Below are 21,174 nucleotides of genomic sequence, written 5' to 3'. Positions count from 1 at the left end.
AGCTTTCATATCAGTTTCTAAAATTCCTAAATCACGCTATATTCTGTGTAGGCATGCTAGAATTCTACGCATTAATAAATAAAAAAATCTAATTTCTCAGAATGAAAGAAAATAATATAATAAAATAAATACTACAAACTTGGAACACTAAGCAATGCTTCACATACGCACACACACACATATTATCAATGAACTCATATTATCAAGTGCAATTACGATACCAAACACTACGTATTAAAATATGAGGTAAACGTTACTTCAAGGGTTAAAGTTTACAGTTTTGCTACTGTTGAGTCGATCGTCGGACTATCCATATATATCGCAAGTCAGAAAGCGTTATAAACATATCAAAAAACAAAATATTAAAAATACAATTTAAATGAAAAATTATGCCTTGAATATAATTCACAATTAAAACAACAATACAAATTTAAAATACACAAACGATATGTTAAACATTGCACATAAATAAAGTTACATTACTCCTCGACATCACGCACAACCTCGTTTTCCCTTTTACACAACGATCAGTATTCGCTCGAAAAACATCAAAGAATTCCACAAACTCGGTGTCCATGTGCTCATTTATCTATTTTCACTGAAAGAAAAATCAGAGAATTGCTCAAACTCGGCATTGCGCACCATATTGGCTTTGCCCATGTGCACATAGATCTATTTTCACTTAAAAAAAATCCCAGAATTGCACAAACTCGGCATTGCGCACCACATTGGCTTTCCCCATGTGCACATCGATCTATTTTCACTTAAAAAACATCCCAGAATTGCACAAACTCGGCATTGCGCACCACATTGGCTTTGCCCATGTGCACATCGACCTATTTTCACTTAAAAAAAATCTCAGAATTGCACAAACTCGGCATCGCGCACAAACTCGGCATTGCGCACCACATTGGCATTGCCCATGTGCACATCGATCTATTTTCACTTAAAAAACATCCCAGAACTGCACAAACTCGGCATCGCGCACAACCTCGGCATTGCGCACCACATTGGCTTTGCCAATGTGAACATCGATCTATTTTACTTAAAAAAATCAGACATTAAATAAATTCTCCATTGCTCATATACTCAGAAATTTGCTTTCACTTAAAGAAATCAGAGAATTTTGCAAAAAATGTGTCCAGAAAAATGATACAAAACAAAAATAAAGCTGCGAGAATAAAGCAACTATCAAACATCCAAACTGCCATATTAGAATAACACCCAATATTTTACTTAAGTCAATAATAATAAATGAAACTTACCTTCATTCCTCCCCTTTTGCAGAATATATGGCTGTGATCTCACTGAGAAATATACGCATCAGTTGGCTGGCGTCGGATTTCTTGTGTTTCCTTCTCCAAATATATTCCGCAAGATAGGAATCAAACTGTCCTTTTGCCTTGCTAGAGCCACGGAAATTTCTTTTGATTGCCGCCCAAGTTCCTTCAATACTATTGGTATGCGCACCTGTTTCTGGATCTTTAAAACTCAAGCTATGATTGACTTTCAGGTGCGCATATCCTTCGAACTCGAGACAGCCGTACGCTTTCGAACAATCGGATATAATAATCGATCCTGGTAGAACATTCTCTTTAATGATTTCTAGCAATGTTTCGGCACCTCTGTTTTCAACAACTCTAAAGACGCATTTATCTGTTCCTCTCTCAACTAAACCAAAAACCCATTTTCCTTCGACTCTTTTCCCTCTATGATACTTTTGCTTGCCAAACTTGCTTTCGTCGACCCCTTCCCCACCCAACTTAACATTCTCCTTCAAACATAACTCCATGCATACTTCTCTACAAAAACTTTTCCAATTTGTCACCGTATTTTTAGCAATACGTAATTCCGTTCGTATAAAATCATTCCCGCACTTACCCAACCACATATAGGTAACTCGCAAAACATCACACATGCTCAATTTACTCTTCGCAAACCAGGAGTTCTTTCGAACTGACCTTGAAATTCGATGCCTACATTCGCCTCCAGTAACTCTGCACATCCACTCAAAACCGTCTATACGGTTTTTTCGCTCTACTAGTTTCATATTTGTTCCTCAAATCGGGCACTTATACGATATTGCAATCAAACCTTTCTCCATGCACCACTCAATAACGCATTTTTTATCTCTTCGCTCCAACTGATAAAAGAAATTCAGATTCAGATATCATCCATTCTGCAGTAAGCACCGAATTAGACACACTCATGAATAATCAAAATATTCTTTTAAGAATGCTTTTCTGTATTTTCAGAAGTTACGGTTATAATTTTTAATTCATGCATTCAATATTTTCAATCGTTTGCTAATGATCGTTTTCAATAGTTTGGTATCTTAATAATACATTTGTGAGAGATAATTCGTTGCGTTAAATGCTAACAATACCACACAACACATAAAAGTAGATTTATAATTTAAAAAATCTCGCACAGAATATTATAAACCTACATTTCAACTCAGTTAAAATATAATTTAAGTTTTCTTTAAATACGAAGCTATAGCATACTTATAACTTGTTTTGAAGAAGAGGAGTAACCAATATTACGTCATAAAAAGGCGTGTCCAAGCATAAGAGAAGTAAACACAGCATCGACTTAACCTATTCTGCGATTTAGCCGAATTTACATGCCGCTCTCTATCTTTTACAAATGGTTTCTTTAACTCCGCTTTCTGTTCTAACTTCCTCGTATCTCTTCGCAAAGCCTCATACCTGTCGCATTTCTCTGCTAAAATAGAAGCTGCTTTAAATTCTTCCCAATTGTCTAAGTAGTGCTGTCTTACTCCTAGATGAACTAGCCGCTTAATTTGCTCGGTGAGCGTAAGTTGCTTAACACTTTCAAAATCTTCAACTTCCACTGAATCCAACCAATTGTCTAAATACACTCTCAATTCATACACTAAATCCACCCGCAATATTGCGTTTTTTTTAGAATGTTCTTCAAAATTTGTTTTTAGTACCCAAGAACTAAGCTTGAATCTGTGCATGAGTAATTTCTTAACATGCTGATAATCATCCCCTTTATCCGCTGGTTCTTTCAGTATTAACTGGCTACATCGTGTGGTAATAAAGGAATTAATTGAGAGACCAATTAATCTCCTTAACCTTCTCTTTTTGAGGTTGTTTCTCAAATAGCATAAAGAATAATGAAATATCTATATTACTAGGTTCAAAACGCGGTACTGTATATTTCACATTAACCCTTTTTTCTCTAGATTGTTTATTTGTCGGAACCGTTGAAGCTAAGCTATTAGTCTTGAACACATTCATCAATTTTAACTTTTCCAATTCAAAAACTCGCTCCCGTTCCCGTTCCGCTCTCTCTTGTTCACGTTCCCGCTCTGCTCTCTCTTGTTCACGTTCCCGTTCTGCTCTCTCTTGTTCGGCTATTTCTTCTGCTTTTTTCTGCTCAGCCGCAGCCCAAATTCTTGCCTCTTATTCTTTCGCCGCTTCTACCTTCATAGTCCTCGGCGTTTAGAATAGCCTACCTAATTTCTCTTACCCTATTTGCCTGAGACACATTTGTATCAAACTCTTCCGCTTCCAATAGCTGAGCTTTAGTAAATGTCCTCATAAACTCACCCATTTTGGAAAATTAAAGAAAAATAACCTACCCCAATAACAGAGCTATATCCCAAACAAACCTAGTCTCGAATAACTGGCATAACTTCTCCAAAATCACAAAAATGGTACTCACCAATTTGAAGACGCCTTAGATGACTCTCCTAGCACTAACTTGGATACTCTTCCGGGAAATTTCACTATTTTGCGGCGCTAGATCCCGCTTCCTCCGGCGTTCCCTTCTGACACACTGTCACTTTCTGAAAAGGCTTCACCACGCGAACTGTCCTTGCACCAAAAATTAGATCGTTCTTGTGCAGAGAAGAAATTCTTGACTGCTCACATAAAATCCTTTACAATACTGCCTTTTCTGGAACTTCCATTCGACGATCCGGAACACTCACACGACGAGATGTACGAAAAACAACGCACGATGTTAACTCAAATTCACAGGCGGAAATGCCCGTTTTTAAATTTACTCTAAGGAACAATCTCTAATTGCTGCCACCAATTTTAATATTTACTGCTGTTATGTGGTGTTAATGCGTCAACGGTGTGGTGTTGAACTCCAATGAAAACTCTAATGATGGAACACCGCATGGAAATTTTTTGAACGCCCAAAATAAAAGGCTACATACAATCAACAAGAGAAAAACCTATATCTTCCTTTTTTTTTCAAACAAATTCAAATAGTTAAGACACAATAACACGCCGAATAAATACTAATTCAGAAGTCAAACAACAAAAATCAGCAAGCACAACTAAGCTTGAATCTGTGCATGAGTAATTTCTTAACATGCTGATAATCATCCCCTTTATCCGCTGGTTCTTTCAGTATTAACTAGGCTACATCGTGTGGTAATAAAGGAATTAATTGAGAGACCAATTAATCTCCTTAACCTTCTCTTTTTGAGCTTGTTTCTCAAATAGCATAAAGAATAATGAAATATCTATATTACTAGGTTCAAAACGCGGTACTATATATTTCACATTAACCCTTTTTTCTCTAGATTGTTTATTTGTCGGAACCGTTGAAGCTAAGCTATTAGTCTTGAACACATTCATCAATTTTAACTTTTCCAATTCAAAAACTCGCTCCCGTTCCCGTTCCGCTCTCTCTTGTTCATGTTCCCGCTCTGCTCTCTCTTGTTCACGTTCCCGTTCTGCTCTCTCTTGTTCGGCTATTTCTTCTGCTTTTTTCTGCTCAGCCGCAGCCCAAATTCTTGCCTCTTATTCTTTCGCCGCTTCTACCTTCATAGTTCTCGGCGTTTAGAATAGCCTACCTAATTTCTCTTACCCTATTTGCCTGAGACACATTTGTATCAAACTCTTCCGCTTCCAATAGCTGAGCTTTAGTAAATGTCCTCATAAACTCACCCATTTTGGAAAATTAAAGAAAAATAACCTACCCCAATAACAGAGCTATATCCCAAACAAACCTAGTCTCGAATAACTGGCATAACTTCTCCAAAATCACAAAAATGGTACTCACCAATTTGAAGACGTCTTAGATGACTCTCCTAGCACTAACTTGGATACTCTTCCGGGAAATTTCACTATTTTGCGGCACTAGATCCCGCTTCCTCCGGCGTTCCCTTCTGACACACTGTCACTTTCTGAAAAGGCTTCACCACGCGAACTGTCCTTGCACCAAAAATTAGATCGTTCTTGTGCAGAGAAGAAATTCTTGACTGCTCACATAAAATCCTTCACAATACTGCCTTTTCTGGAACTTCCATTCGACGATCCGGAACACTCACACGACGAGATGTACGAAAAACAACGCACGATGTTAACCCAAATTCACAGGCGGAAACGCCCGTTTTTAAATTTACTCTAAGGAACAATCTCTAATTGCTGCCACCAATTTTAATATTTACTGCTGTTATGTGGTGTTAATGCGTCAACGGTGTGGTGTTGAACTCCAATGAAAACTCTAATGATGGAACACCGCATGGAAATTTTTTGAACGCCCAAAATAAAAGGCTACATACAATCAACAAGAGAAAAACCTATATCTTCCTTTTTTTTTCAAACAAATTCAAATAGTTAAGACACAATAACACGCCGAATAAATACTAATTCAGAAGTCAAACAACAAAAATCAGCAAGCACAACTAAGCTTGAATCTGTGCATGAGTAATTTCTTAACATGCTGATAATCATCCCCTTTATCCGCTGGTTCTTTCAGTATTAACTAGGCTACATCGTGTGGTAATAAAGGAATTAATTGAGAGACCAATTAATCTCCTTAACCTTCTCTTTTTGAGCTTGTTTCTCAAATAGCATAAAGAATAATGAAATATCTATATTACTAGGTTCAAAACGCGGTACTGTATATTTCACATTAACCCTTTTTTCTCTAGATTGTTTATTTGTCGGAACCGTTGAAGCTAAGCTATTAGTCTTGAACACATTCATCAATTTTAACTTTTCCAATTCAAAAACTCGCTCCCGTTCCCGTTCCGCTCTCTCTTGTTCACATTCCCGCTCTGCTCTCTCTTGTTCACGTTCCCGTTCTGCTCTCTCTTGTTCGGCTATTTCTTCTGCTTTTTTCTGCTCAGCCGCAGCCCAAATTCTTGCCTCTTATTCTTTCGCCGCTTCTACCTTCATAGTCCTCGGCGTTTAGAATAGCCTACCTAATTTCTCTTACCCTATTTGCCTGAGACACATTTGTATCAAACTCTTCCGCTTCCAATAGCTGAGCTTTAGTAAATGTCCTCATAAACTCACCCATTTTGGAAAATTAAAGAAAAATAACCTACCCCAATAACAGAGCTATATCCCAAACAAACCTAGTCTCGAATAACTGGCATAACTTCTCCAAAATCACAAAAATGGTACTCACCAATTTGAAGACGCCTTAGATGACTCTCCTAGCACTAACTTGGATACTCTTCCGGGAAATTTCACTATTTTGCGGCACTAGATCCCGCTTCCTCCGGCGTTCCCTTCTGACACACTGTCACTTTCTGAAAAGGCTTCACCACGCGAACTGTCCTTGCACCAAAAATTAGATCGTTCTTGTGCAGAGAAGAAATTCTTGACTGCTCACATAAAATCCTTTACAATACTGCCTTTTCTGGAACTTCCATTCGACGATCCGGAACACTCACACGACGAGATGTACGAAAAACAACGCACGATGTTAACTCAAATTCACAGGCGGAAATGCCCGTTTTTAAATTTACTCTAAGGAACAATCTCTAATTGCTGCCACCAATTTTAATATTTACTGCTGTTATGTGGTGTTAATGCGTCAACGGTGTGGTGTTGAACTCCAATGAAAACTCTAATGATGGAACACCGCATGGAAATTTTTTGAACGCCCAAAATAAAAGGCTACATACAATCAACAAGAGAAAAACCTATATCTTCCTTTTTTTTTCAAACAAATTCAAATAGTTAAGACACAATAACACGCCGAATAAATACTAATTCAGAAGTCAAACAACAAAAATCAGCAAGCACAACTAAGCTTGAATCTGTGCATGAGTAATTTCTTAAATGCTGATAATCATCCCCTTTATCCGCTGGTTCTTTCAGTATTAACTAGGCTACATCGTGTGGTAATAAAGGAATTAATTGAGAGACCAATTAATCTCCTTAACCTTCTCTTTTTGAGCTTGTTTCTCAAATAGCATAAAGAATAATGAAATATCTATATTACTAGGTTCAAAACGCGGTACTATATATTTCACATTAACCCTTTTTTCTCTAGATTGTTTATTTGTCGGAACCGTTGAAGCTAAGCTATTAGTCTTGAACACATTCATCAATTTTAACTTTTCCAATTCAAAAACTCGCTCCCGTTCCCGTTCCGCTCTCTCTTGTTCATGTTCCCGCTCTGCTCTCTCTTGTTCACGTTCCCGTTCTGCTCTCTCTTGTTCGGCTATTTCTTCTGCTTTTTTCTGCTCAGCCGCAGCCCAAATTCTTGCCTCTTATTCTTTCGCCGCTTCTACCTTCATAGTCCTCGGCGTTTAGAATAGCCTACCTAATTTCTCTTACCCTATTTGCCTGAGACACATTTGTATCAAACTCTTCCGCTTCCAATAGCTGAGCTTTAGTAAATGTCCTCATAAACTCACCCATTTTGGAAAATTAAAGAAAAATAACCTACCCCAATAACAGAGCTATATCCCAAACAAACCTAGTCTCGAATAACTGGCATAACTTCTCCAAAATCACAAAAATGGTACTCACCAATTTGAAGACGTCTTAGATGACTCTCCTAGCACTAACTTGGATACTCTTCCGGGAAATTTCACTATTTTGCGGCACTAGATCCCGCTTCCTCCGGCGTTCCCTTCTGACACACTGTCACTTTCTGAAAAGGCTTCACCACGCGAACTGTCCTTGCACCAAAAATTAGATCGTTCTTGTGCAGAGAAGAAATTCTTGACTGCTCACATAAAATCCTTCACAATACTGCCTTTTCTGGAACTTCCATTCGACGATCCGGAACACTCACACGACGAGATGTACGAAAAACAACGCACGATGTTAACCCAAATTCACAGGCGGAAACGCCCGTTTTTAAATTTACTCTAAGGAACAATCTCTAATTGCTGCCACCAATTTTAATATTTACTGCTGTTATGTGGTGTTAATGCGTCAACGGTGTGGTGTTGAACTCCAATGAAAACTCTAATGATGGAACACCGCATGGAAATTTTTTGAACGCCCAAAATAAAAGGCTACATACAATCAACAAGAGAAAAACCTATATCTTCCTTTTTTTTTCAAACAAATTCAAATAGTTAAGACACAATAACACGCGGAATAAATACTAATTCAGAAGTCAAACAACAAAAATCAGCAAGCACAACTAAGCTTGAATCTGTGCATGAGTAATTTCTTTACATGCTGATAATCATCCCCTTTATCCGCTGGTTCTTTCAGTATTAACTAGGCTACATCGTGTGGTAATAAAGGAATTAATTGAGAGACCAATTAATCTCCTTAACCTTCTCTTTTTGAGCTTGTTTCTCAAATAGCATAAAGAATAATGAAATATCTATATTACTAGGTTCAAAACGCGGTACTATATATTTCACATTAACCCTTTTTTCTCTAGATTGTTTATTTGTCGGAACCGTTGAAGCTAAGCTATTAGTCTCAAACACATTCATCAATTTTAACTTTTCCAATTCAAAAACTCGCTCGCGTTCCCGGTCCGCTCTCTCTTGTTCACGTTCCCACTCTGCTCTCTCTTGTTCACGTTCCCGTTCTGCTCTCTCTTGTTCGGCTATTTCTTCTGCTTTTTTCTGCTCAGCCGCAGCCCAAATTCTTGCCTCTTATTCTTTCTAATTTTGTAGGTATTCTAATTTTGTAGGTATAACGCTGATTTTTGTTGTTTGACTTCTGAATTAGTAAATTCAAATAGCTCTACGTTTTACGTGCGAGAGCAATACGTGGTTCTAGAGCCTGCGTTTGAGACAATGCCAACATATTAATATTATTTTTAAAACAATTAATTCATCTTAACAACTATTGAAAACGTATTCGGAAGTTAAATAATAATAATAGTCATCTTATGCTCTCGAGACATGCTTACCTATATTAATCTTCAGTTTCTTCTTACTTTATGCGACCTTATCACAACATAATTCATTCTGTGGTTCTGGCATTCTGTGGTTTTGTTAAATACAGGTTTTACTGAAATGCAAATTCAGATGTAATTATTTTCTGTTAAAATGTGTAAAATTCTTAAGGAATGGTTTTACATTCAGATGTATAATTTCCTGCTTTCCAATAAGAGAAAAGTTAATTCTTGGCCTTTGGGGGGGGGAAAGCGGGAGTCTCTGGTTCCATTTTTCATCGATAGATTGAATATACTTTGTTTCTTTTTAATGTAAGATAGCGTCCTTATATTGAAAACATTTCAAAATTTCTTTTTTTTCCTTTTCCCGAATGTTGTGACAAATTGCAGGCTCCTCGTTTTGACAGTAGCCAAAGCAGGCGGTGTAGTTGAAATTATTGAAACAATTTTTGTTAAATTTAATGCTTAATGCAATTTTTTTTTTGTGTTTTATGGCTTCGTTTCAACTATAGTTACTTTTAAAACACTTTTATCCGTAAAATAAAACTGTCAACATAAAGTTTCTGTGGATGATTTTCGTTATAGAAAAACATTCGGTAAACAATTTTTTACAAAATTTGTTAGTTGGGCATTAGCTAGGTTAGCCCACATCAGCTGGGCATTTTGCGAAATGGTCAAGTTCGAGATTTGGCCGGAAGATAAGTTTATTGGTACAATTTGTAATACATTTAATTCATATGTAATTTTCATGAGCATGAAAGAGTTAAGTAACTAACAGATTGTGACTCTAAAATCTAAATTGTGACTCATGATTCGGTAGTGATGCATGCACGATAAAGCTGCATACTGCGTATCTACGTACAGAATAATCGTTTGTTTTTTAAAATTAAAATTGTAAAAACTGGTTTAGCTTTAAGTAAAGAGGACCTTTTTCCTTTATAGGACAACACTCTCAAAAAATTTTTTTCTGGAAGGATATATGCACTAACTTGATATATCTGCTACCGGCAAAGTTCGCAACGACGGCATTCTATAGAATGCTTAGGCATTATATATAGTACTGGATGTTTTTAGGCAAAGTAAACAAAATATGAGAATTATTACACACTTTTCTTAGGCATCGTATATAATACTTAGACATTCTATAGAATGAGAGATGCTCTTTAGGCAAAGTATGTAAAAAAGGTTATGATAAGATTATTATTTAAAAGACGTTCATTCCTCAAAAATACAAATATTATTTTGAAAAATAAATGACAGAGTGCCATTAAAAAACTGCAAAAAATACTGAGATGATCTTGATACAACATAATAAATTTGCGTTTTCTATCTGGCTGAGACTAGAAATCAATAAAATCGACCTTGCAACGGAAATTAAATCAAGAAACAGCCATAAGTTTCACAAACAATGTTTTTTTAATACCTTTTTTTTTTCTGGCAGGGCTCACAAAGGTAGTTGTACAGTTCAATATATTACATATAACGTTTTTGTATTTGGTTGAACGTTCTTTCAACATTCTGTCACCTCGTCCGTGTCCAGCACTCAAATGAGTTTTCATGAAGAACGGGAAATATTTCAGCGTCCGTGACGTAATCTGATTAGTACTGACGCTTTCTTTGATAGGATAAATGAATGTACTTTTGTTTTCCACTAACATCATATCCTAGCGAGTCAGCCAGTAGTCCAGTGGTTCGTTCTTAGTAGTCATTTTGGCTTTATAACAACATTAATAACTTCTGATAAGTAATTTCAGTTCTTTGAAACGAATCGGAAATGTATTTCATACTTGCCGGTTTGTCATTTGACATTCTATAGATTGCCTAGAAAATGTATGAAATATGAATCGTTTCATACATTGCCAGCTACTTTTAGGCATCATATACAATGCCTAAGCATTTTATAGAATGCCAGATTTCAAACTTCGTCGGTAACATATCCAGCAAAGAAGCGTAATCTTGTCATTAGCTCATTTCAACTGCGGTAATTTTTTTCTGAACATAATAAATACGGTACTTATGTATTAACGTAACCACCTTGATGCAATTTATATAATTTAATAATAATATTATTAAAAGATATAGAATTGATTTCATCCATATTGAAATGTTGTTATGCATTTTCTTTTCAGGTGTACACGGAATATATACACTGGTGTGCAAAACTTAAGCAACAAGTGTTCTTTTTGGCATAATTCCACGAGAAATGATCTGAGAGACATGAAATTCAAAATTAAGAGACAGCATTTTGTATTTAAACGATGACGAAAGCATAATTGCTCTAAAATTGAATACAATGCATACAGTATGGAATCAAACAAAAACAGGCTTTGTTGAACTCATTCTATCGTTACACATGATTGTCTGTACAAGAGGAAGAACAACAAGCAGGTGTTCCTTAGTATGGGATATGCCCTCCCCTTACTGCAATGGTTGCTTCGAACGGTCTCTCCATACTCAGCACCAGATTTTCCAAAAGATCTTGAGGTAAGAGTGCCCATTCCTTAATCAGCATCTGTTTCAGTTATTGGGTGTTCCCCGGAAGATATAATCGTGTCACAAGCGTCTCCCCAAAGCATCACACACATGTTCTATGGGGTTTAAATCAAGGGAGCACGCTGGCCAATGCATTCGAGTGATATCTTCACTTTTCAGTAGCTTCTGAACAGCAAGAGTCCGATATGGCCGTGCATTATCATCCATAAAAACGAAGTCTGCTCCAATGGCACCTCGGAACAGACGCACATGGGGAAGGATCACCTCCTGATGATAGCGATCTGCGGTTACAGAACTTCTGTCGAAAACGTGGAGCTCCCTCTGCCCGTTCAGCATAATGCCTCTCCAGGCGAGATCTTCAGGACACTGTAACGGTCTCTTTCCGTAATGTTACTGAGATTAAACCGTGTCCCGACCTCTCTCCAAATCAATTTGTGTTGAGAATCGCTTGTGGCACTAAAATGATTCTCATCCGTAAGGAGGATACGAATCTACTAATGAGATGCCCAGTTTTTGCGCTCCTTGCACCACTATAAACGGTGATGCCGATGGCCAACTTTCAAAGGGATGCAGCATTCAGGACGACAGGCGCATAGTCCACCTTTGTGAAGGTGTTTGGACACAGTAAACCACGACATTTGTCGCCCGTTGCTGTTCACAGTTGTTGAGCTGTGGCGCTTGCTGACTGGTTTCGAACTCTTTTCGTCTGCAAGACTATATATCGGTTATTTGCTGCAGTTGTTTTCCTGGGACAGCCGCCACCAACCTTTCTAACAACTGTACCTATGGTATGAAAGGCTTTTCTAAACGCTCGAAACGCCACTTTTGTTGATTCCGAACTCTTCAGCTATACTGGTCACACTTCGCCCCTACTCCAGATTTTCGATCATTCTTCCACGTGTGAAGTCATAAAGATAATTTCTTCTAGCCATATTTCACGAAAGAGCCTTTCTGTACTTGCAGTGAATGTCTTTAATTGCATCTCCATCCTTCCTTTTATTGTAATCTCGAGTTGAGCGCGCCGACCGTACGCTTTTTGCGTACGCTCACGTAGCCTGTGACCTTTTATTCTTGACATTTGCATACGCAGGACCTTTGTACTGAATTGTGTATTCATTGTACTCAACGCAAGAACCCCTTCTCTACAATTTCATGGCTATCTGATTAAAATTTACATTGTTGCTTAACTTTTGCACACCAGTGTAAATTTTGCTTTGGATGCAGCTCGATAGTTTATCCTTATTTTGTGTTTGGGAATTTAGTTCTAGGTTTAGCCTAGAAAAATTGTCCAGTAATTATCTTTACTATGCTTCTAATTATTTTTTACAAAATTGTCTTCCTTGGCGAAAGAAAGGTATTTTTATTATTTAAAGAAACAACGGTTGAAAGCTAGGTTTTATCAACAGTATCATCATTAGTACATAATTAGCAATATCTATGTGCGCTATAAAGATGTGTTTTTTGAGATATAAGAACCACATATTAAAGATAAACAACTGATGACCTTAAGATTGTGATATGTTTTTAACTTGTAATATGTTTTTCTTGCGAGTCAAGAAAGACATATTTATTATTTCATGATGTATCTGTTAAACAGTACATTTGATGATTATCACTATCATTTTTTATCGTTAGTATTTAGTCAGAATCATTGTACATTTATGTGTGTGGAAATTATTTTGATTAATTGATAGATGGCGCTAGCGTTGCGTGTTAACGCGACGCGACGTGCCTTCTGAATTTCCATAGCCTCTCCACCAGCAGCTCGATAGATGGATGTCTGATGGTTCGCACACTATTTGATTAGGAACACTTCGGTTCCTATTTGATTTCGATTATGAAAGCATATAGATTTGTTTGTCAACTGAACCACCATATTTTGATCAATGATCTGTAAATATTGTACATATTAAAAGTTACATTTTAAAGTGATTGATGTCGATTTATAGATCTTAGAATATTTTGAAACAATGTGAGCCACAAAATAAAACGTTTAGTTACAAGTATTTTCTGAAAGATGTAATGATGAAACTATGATTTGTTCTTTGTAATTTGACAGTATAATGACTTGCATTTCGTAATGTATATAATTATGATATGTGAATAATGGAATTTGAACACCTTTGAGAAAATCGTTATAATTATATGTTTTATTCGCTTATATTTATTTTCCTCCGCCTTCCGTGCAACTGAGAAAATTTTATTGACATTCCCGATTTAAATACTAATGATAAAATGTCATTTATACCAGCGATATCATGAAACAGGAAATATATCTTTCTTCTATTGCAAAGACGTAAAAATAAATAGCATATCACGGTGTTCACCTGTTTATGCGATCTTTTATACCTTCAAGTAGTTTAGTTGTTTAGTAGAGATTCTGAGTTTGAGTAATTTTATTTCATTTTTACTGCGCAAGCAAATCTTCAGAGCGATTCCTAGATGATATTAAAGGTAAAATGTAGTTTTTAACAGTTATACTTTTTACATCCGCCGATAAAGTCAGTTTCAAAGACATCAGTCAAAACGAAATAAAGGTAATTTCTAGCTGTGGACAGTTTCCCTTAGCCAAACTTCGAGCTGGCCCCCAAAGTATGTAGTAATTATAAATTGTAAATTTCGAGCTTTGGCCAAGCGAGTTGGACAATTATTATTTTGAAGGCAAATAACAATATTGATGACTGAAAAATAATGAATCTTCAATGTAGGAAGTACAAATATTTTTTATAAAACTGACCAAAATAATTTGTATTTTGAAGGAAATTTATGAAAAGTGTGTTTTTGATTTTAGAATAAATAATTTTAATTTATGTCTCAAGAAAATCGCAGTAAGATCCTAAAGCGCAGCCAGTAAAACCGCAAGAACCCTGATGCTCTAACGTAAAACACACTGAAATAAAAATAAATAATTTTTTGTTTTTTAAATTTGAATTATCTAGTAACCCTGATGTAAAAGCTGATCTCATTTTATAGAAGAAACTTTGAGCGATTGCTGCTGATTACTTAATTTTTCATTAATAATTGAAATGACTGACTCCACTCCTCTGACTTACTCAAGAGACATAAACGTTTGGAAGTATTCCAAAGAAGACATGCTTTCCGTTACTTCAGAGCAATTTACATGAGCTTTAGTTGGCAAGAATATTTAGTTGTTCTATCGATCTATTTATATGCTCTTCATTCAAACATTCCACCTATTTGTTTTGCTCCATGCAACTACCTTGGCAAAATTTTAGTCGATTATTCAAGTTTTAATATTAGTTAATTTTTTTCCAATTATTTTTTATAAATATGCGAGCAATATTTTAAAAGTTAATCCTAGAAATATATTTCTATTTACGGAGTTCCTTAAAATTTAAACCAGAATTTCCCGGAAATACTCTTGGCACTTCAGTAGATACAGCTAAATGTGCTCACGTTAGTCAGCAGCTGTTTTGACATTAACCGAATGATAATATTATACGATGACGAAAAATATTCTTCAAAATAACAATGGAAATTAAGTAATTTAATATAAAAACATCAAGGAAATTATAAATAAGCATTTTCGCAGCATTTTAATTAGGAAAATAAAAAATTTTGTTTATAAACTACATTTATAATGTCTTTATTGCAAAATTTCATTAATGAACTGTTCATAATATTTCTGCAAATAATCTAACCAATGCTGTACCCGTAATCTTAATATTCGGAAAGCATTTCATATTGGAAGAGAACATGCAAATATAAAATTTTAAATTAAGAAAACAAAAAAGCAACCCTAGTTTATTGTAGATGTTTTTCAGGAAATTTAACTTTTCGAGGGAAAAACATTTTGCATTGAAGAAGAAAGACTTGTGCCTGATCGCTTCCCAAATCGATAGTTATTTAAAATCTACCCTAACTAAGGTTATTTTTTGGCCTAATTTTATAATTAAATAAATTTTATAATAAAACTTGGTTTAATAAAATCGGAACCATGCTATTTGGCGACTTAATCCTTTATTGGCGATATTTCTGTGCCAATTGCTAATTCATATTGTTACGAACTGTCCAGCCGCGGTAGGATAGCTGACCTGCAAAACAGGTTTAGGGTTGCCAAAGAATGGCAAGGGAAGCAGGATGGCCATTTTTGGCGAGAAATCGCCTATTCGCCCACATTTGGCGACAAAATTGGGGATATGCCATAGACGGATGGAGAACCTTCTAGAACAAATTTTTACTGGTTTAGCCCAGAATGTTCTCGAACGCAAGCCAAAAGCTATTTAAACCCTGATGGTGCGTCGATAAAGCCTTTTGATCGCGTCTGGCATAATGGTCTTATTTACAAACTCACCAATCTCGACGTTGCCCCGGAATTCGTCCTTCTCACAAACACTTTTATTAACGATCACACCTTCAGCATCAGACTAGGAAATCACTACTCCACACGCAGAAAAACATCAGCGGAAATTCCATAAGGCTTGAATTTAGGGCCTTTACTTTACCTAATATATGCAATGGATTTTCCTATGTTCGATGACAATAACTGTATTACCGCCTGCTATGCGGACGACACCGATATTCTCTCCTCATCACTCAATCCCAAACATTCTATCACTGGAATCCAGGGCAGGATGCATGAAATTGAGCACTAGTGCAGAAAATGGAGAACTTGTATTAAAGCTTCAAAATCCCAATTACTGCTCATCGGTTGCCATCGCAGAAAAATATAGATGTCGACTTAAAACTATTTAATGAAAAGGTGCCGTTGGTCACCAACGTGACATATTTAGGTGTGAGATTTAATATCACCTTCACGTGGAATCCGCACGTCTCTGCTGCCATTGGAAAAGCGACCGGAATGTCAAGGAAACTACAGAATATCGTTCTTTCGACATATGTACTTGATCTCGCAAGAAAAACGGCGAATATACACCTCCAGTCTTCGCCCGGTTCTCATTTATGTTTTTCCGGTCTGGTGCACTGCTTTAAACACCGATTTCATCAAACTACAAACCTTACAGAACAATTTCCTTAGAAAAATTAACCATGGTTTATACGAAATTCTGACCTACATAAAGACTTAAAAATTGAGGATATTAAAACATTCATCGGACGACTCAATAACAATTTCTTTAATAAGGCAACCGCTAATGACACAGATAATTATGCTAATAACTTCAAAGATGAGCTACTAGAGGAAGACTTTAACCTACGTCCCTATGCAACACATATTTTTACACATAACATTTAACTATTTTATCTCCCATTTTAATAATTATGTCAATTTTCACTTCCTCCCTCTTTTCAAGCAGCACTAGCGGCGGTCAGTACTTGTGAGGGGGACTATCCACGTCATTGACGCCAGCCAATCATTTATCACACCCTGTCTCTCCTGGATTCGGCTCCTATCTTGGTGACCTATTTTGGCGACTATCTTGGTAACTTCGTCAATTGAGTTCAATCCACTTACATTACATAGTGCTTCCCTTCGCACAATACCTCTCAGGTCAGTATCATTGTACTATACACATTCATTTCACATACCAGTGACCACATCTGAGGTTACCCATGTAAGGTTTTCCCTAATCGGGGTATCTGGGGTGCCTCTAATGGCGGGATAAAGTTCCTGCTCACATAGGCCTACCCAACAGTATCAAAGTATCGATAAAGTCAATGCCTAATCGAGTCAGTTAATAGTCAGTAAGCGAGCGTCTCGTAGTCTCGTGCCGAGTTGGTGGTCGAATGTATCGAGACTCTCTTAGTGTATTGCGAGTTAGTGCATCGTCGAGTTTCATCTTAGAGTGTGTTGAGCTCGGAGAACGATCGAACCGAGTTGGGATTTGTACTGTAGTGTATCGCCGAGTGCATCGCTAGTTATAGCGAGGACAGTCGTAAGTAGAGTTCCGAGAACGACCGAGGAGAGTTGGGAGTTGTACTCTGGTAATTTGCCATGAAGCTGTCTTCACCGTTATAGCCTGATAGTTTGAAGGCTGTATCGCTGATTGTTTCAGAGCGTTTTAGTAGTTCTTCGGCGACTGTAAACGTGATTTTGGAGCTGTCCTGAACAATACTGGCTAATAAATTGTATTTCGATACTTCTTCAAGTGCTTTTCTCGTTATTCAATCCAAATCCACGAACCCTTAACGTAAGAAAAACGTAACAATATAATCTACTCGTATTTTACCCTTATTTAGCGAATTTACCTTTAATTTAGCAACTTACTTTGCTTTAAAAGAATCATTGTATAATAGTTAGATCATATTAACCGAACTGTTGATCAGAATAAGCGATATACAGGGTGCCCATAATTTATTCACCGAATAAAGGTATGTTTTAAGTAATGCATAATAAGAGATAGGAAAAAAAAGACTGATTGAATTTTATTTAGCTCTTCAAACAATTTTATATTGTTACGAATTTTGTATACACGTAAATCATTTTAGTGAAATTATACGTGAATTGTAGTATCTTTTGTATAATGTAACATGAAAAGTCAGGGGGTACAAAGCTCTGCCTACAGAACCAAGTGCATTTAATATTGAAGTAAATGGTTATCTCACTAAATTTGCGATATCGACAATCTGGCGATTGTTTTGGCGACTAATTTTTGTCACTAAATTTGGCGAAAAATCGACTGAAGTCGCCAAACTTAGCGATCGTTTGACGACATTTTGGATCCCTCCCTGTATAATTGAAATTGATACTGTAATTGATCCCTAAACTTAAATTTAACTGTATCCGACGCTTATATATGTAACTTTAACCGTATATGCCTTCCAGTAATTTCGAGAAATGAAAAATACTAGAAATTTCTCGGCGGCCAGGGAAGGAACTATATAAGCCTACAGAAGTATCAGTTCTCAGTTTTTACGTTTGGAAGTTCCGCCTTATATCGCATGGCATATGCAGCAAGTATTACAGACCCTGGCATACTCGGATTAGACTTTCTAAGCAAATACAATTTTTCATTTGATTTATAAAACACAAAAAAACAGCATTATGCCCATGAGCACATACCCCTGTTCGGAATTAAAGATGGAGTTCGATCCCTCCACCAAATTAAAGTTCAAGATAATCACAGTACTATCAAGAATCCTCTTACTGCATAACTAATTGATACTTTTAGTTGAGTTCACAGTAACGACAGATCTCCATGTGATCTTCGCTCTTTAGACGTGCTCTGGACTGAGACGTTTCACTTTCTCAGTAGTTTAAAGTGGTAACTACTGATTACGCTCTGTCATACTGAGAAGCACTGTATGAGTACTTTTGTGAACATTTCCAAAACTGTAAATTATTTTCTTTGTGAAGGTAAATTTTACCAAACTCTCAACGGTTCCGTTTGCAATCAATCCATTACGAACCTGTACGCATTCAGCAATATTCATACACTTCAGCATGAGTACCATTAATTGCTCGGAGACTATAAAGGTCTGATTTCGATTTATCCTAAGGTTCCCAAGGTATCATACACTATGGTTGCAAGTAACATACACTATGGTTGCAAAGCAGAAATGCAATAACCCTATAAAGAATACCCAAAGTCTCGCAGAAGATCTAAAATATGTAAACACCCACTATGGCGTCCAGACTCAGAATACCCTTAGCCAATCAAAAACGGAGAGGATGTCGCATTACTTGACACGCACACTCAACTCCAACTGCGTCATTATCCACCATCCGGACACAGGCAGCAGGAATCACAACACTGGCACTATGTCTGCCTATGCCAGTCCGAGGTACCTGGCCGCGCCGCCCATTAGGTATACTGCTAAAGACATCCACTCAGCGTCGACTCCATTTGGAGTAGTATAACGCTCAACGGGATTGCACCCCTACCGCAGTGAACTAGGTCGTTTTCAACGATGAAATGAGATTCAGTTTAGGTTTATGGAGGTACCGTAGTGAAATTTTTAATCTTGCCTTCGCATTACAGCAGCACATCATTCCCGCATCTAGTGTGATATTACGGGTGGCCATCGCAAACGACACTCCTTCACCACTAATACTGATCCACAGTACCAAGGCAGATCAGCCGTACTTTCGTGGTATCCTTCAGCCACATGTGTTTCCGTTCAAGATAAGGTTCCATGAAAGCATCTTTCAATAGGATAATATTGAATCACACAAGAATGTTTTCGCCATATTACCACTTTTCTCTTTGCCAGCTCAATTCTGAGATTTGTCATTGATAGAGTACGTCTCAGATCACGTAGGATATCAAGTTGGGTAGTCTAGGAGATTAGTCTAACTCGAGCTATGCTTGCAGCATCTGTAGAATGATATGACGTAGGCTACCATACGGTGCTTGCATGCCTTAATGTCCGACCCTATCGCATACTGTAAATTCAGATTAGATGCAGTCATCATAGTAGTAGAACTTCCATTCATCGTAGTATTTCCTGTAATAACCGATCCTTTTGCTTTGATTTTGTAATGACTTACTTAAACTAACATTGCACTCACACATGTAAAAGTCTATTTGAATTTAAAAAATCTATCTTAATGCGCAAATTTTTATGACAATGAGTGCATTTTCTACAAAGAACATATACTTTTATTTATTAGCTTTTCATGTGCACCTTGTTCCGATAATGTTCCAAATTATTGATATGCTGAGATCGTCTTTATTTAATTTCTGTAATCCTTGTGTTTTTTTATTTTCAATATTTCTCCTAATTGTATCAACGTAAAACCAAATGAGCTCATAATCAGATTCTTTTACAAAAATTTAATCTTCGTAAATCAGATTTGACTCACTTTATACAAAATTTATGCTATTTCAATTTATTCCAGTACTCTAAAAAAGGCAATTTATACCCGATATTCATTCTAAGAATACAAAATATGGTTTATCGACTGTGTCTTTATTCAATCAACGTATTGAAAATTAATATTTCTGGCTCTTTAGTATCACATAATTCATGCGGTTAAAATTAATATCACAGACATCAATGCTGTTAGACTGCTGTTAGAATAATCATTCCTTTTATTTTCTTATTTATAAGTGCATAAAACTTAGAAGAATGCAAAATAGAATTATTTTCTCTTTTCTAAATTTCATATTTATTAATTATGAAAAAAGTTCGGACATTTTTTTACCTTGCATTTCCTAATGTCTTAGACTTTCTCCTTCAATAATTATTCTGCTAAAGAGAAACTTATGAAAATTGTAGGTGATAATATTTCGGCTTGTGGTAGAAAAGAGCTTTTTTAGTATAAATAATCGTAGATAATTGGAATTTTAACCCATTTATTTTGCAGATTTCCTAAAACGTTATTTGAAAGCACACATCACTAGGCAATACAAATTGTCGATCGTCACCAAAGTCAAACTGTATTAATTTTGATAATTCTCTACGAACTTGAAGGTCTTTTTAGTAGGTGATAGTTATCCAGCTGTTTCTTTAACGTTTATCGACAGTATCACCAATGAGTGTCACCTTAGGGCCACCACCTTGTCATAAAATAAAAAATTATCAAGATGTATCTTTGAATGTAGTAACTCGAGTTTTAGCGCATCACCTGAATTTCATTTGGATTCGTGTCATAACATTTGTTTTTATTTATGCGTTTATTTTAATAAATATTTCATATATCAGTGATCAGATTTA

At 36.4% G+C, this 21,174-nt stretch overlaps 1 protein-coding gene across 4 annotated transcripts in view; it reads right to left on the bottom strand.

The window, feature by feature from the left end:
• The window catches only part of LOC118201394 (cGMP-dependent protein kinase, isozyme 1-like), a 259,174-nt gene that overhangs the window by 25,579 nt on the left and 212,421 nt on the right, over positions 1-21,174 (bottom strand). The window lies entirely within an intron of this gene.

Source organism: Stegodyphus dumicola, chromosome 8 (genome assembly GCF_044657685.1).
Source record: "Stegodyphus dumicola isolate Sdum_Otavi_A_Nest chromosome 8, ASM4465768v1".
NCBI classification, from domain to species: Eukaryota; Metazoa; Arthropoda; class Arachnida; order Araneae; family Eresidae; genus Stegodyphus; species Stegodyphus dumicola.
Note: the sequence above shows the minus strand (reverse complement) of the source record. Positions and strands in the feature narration are given on the sequence as shown.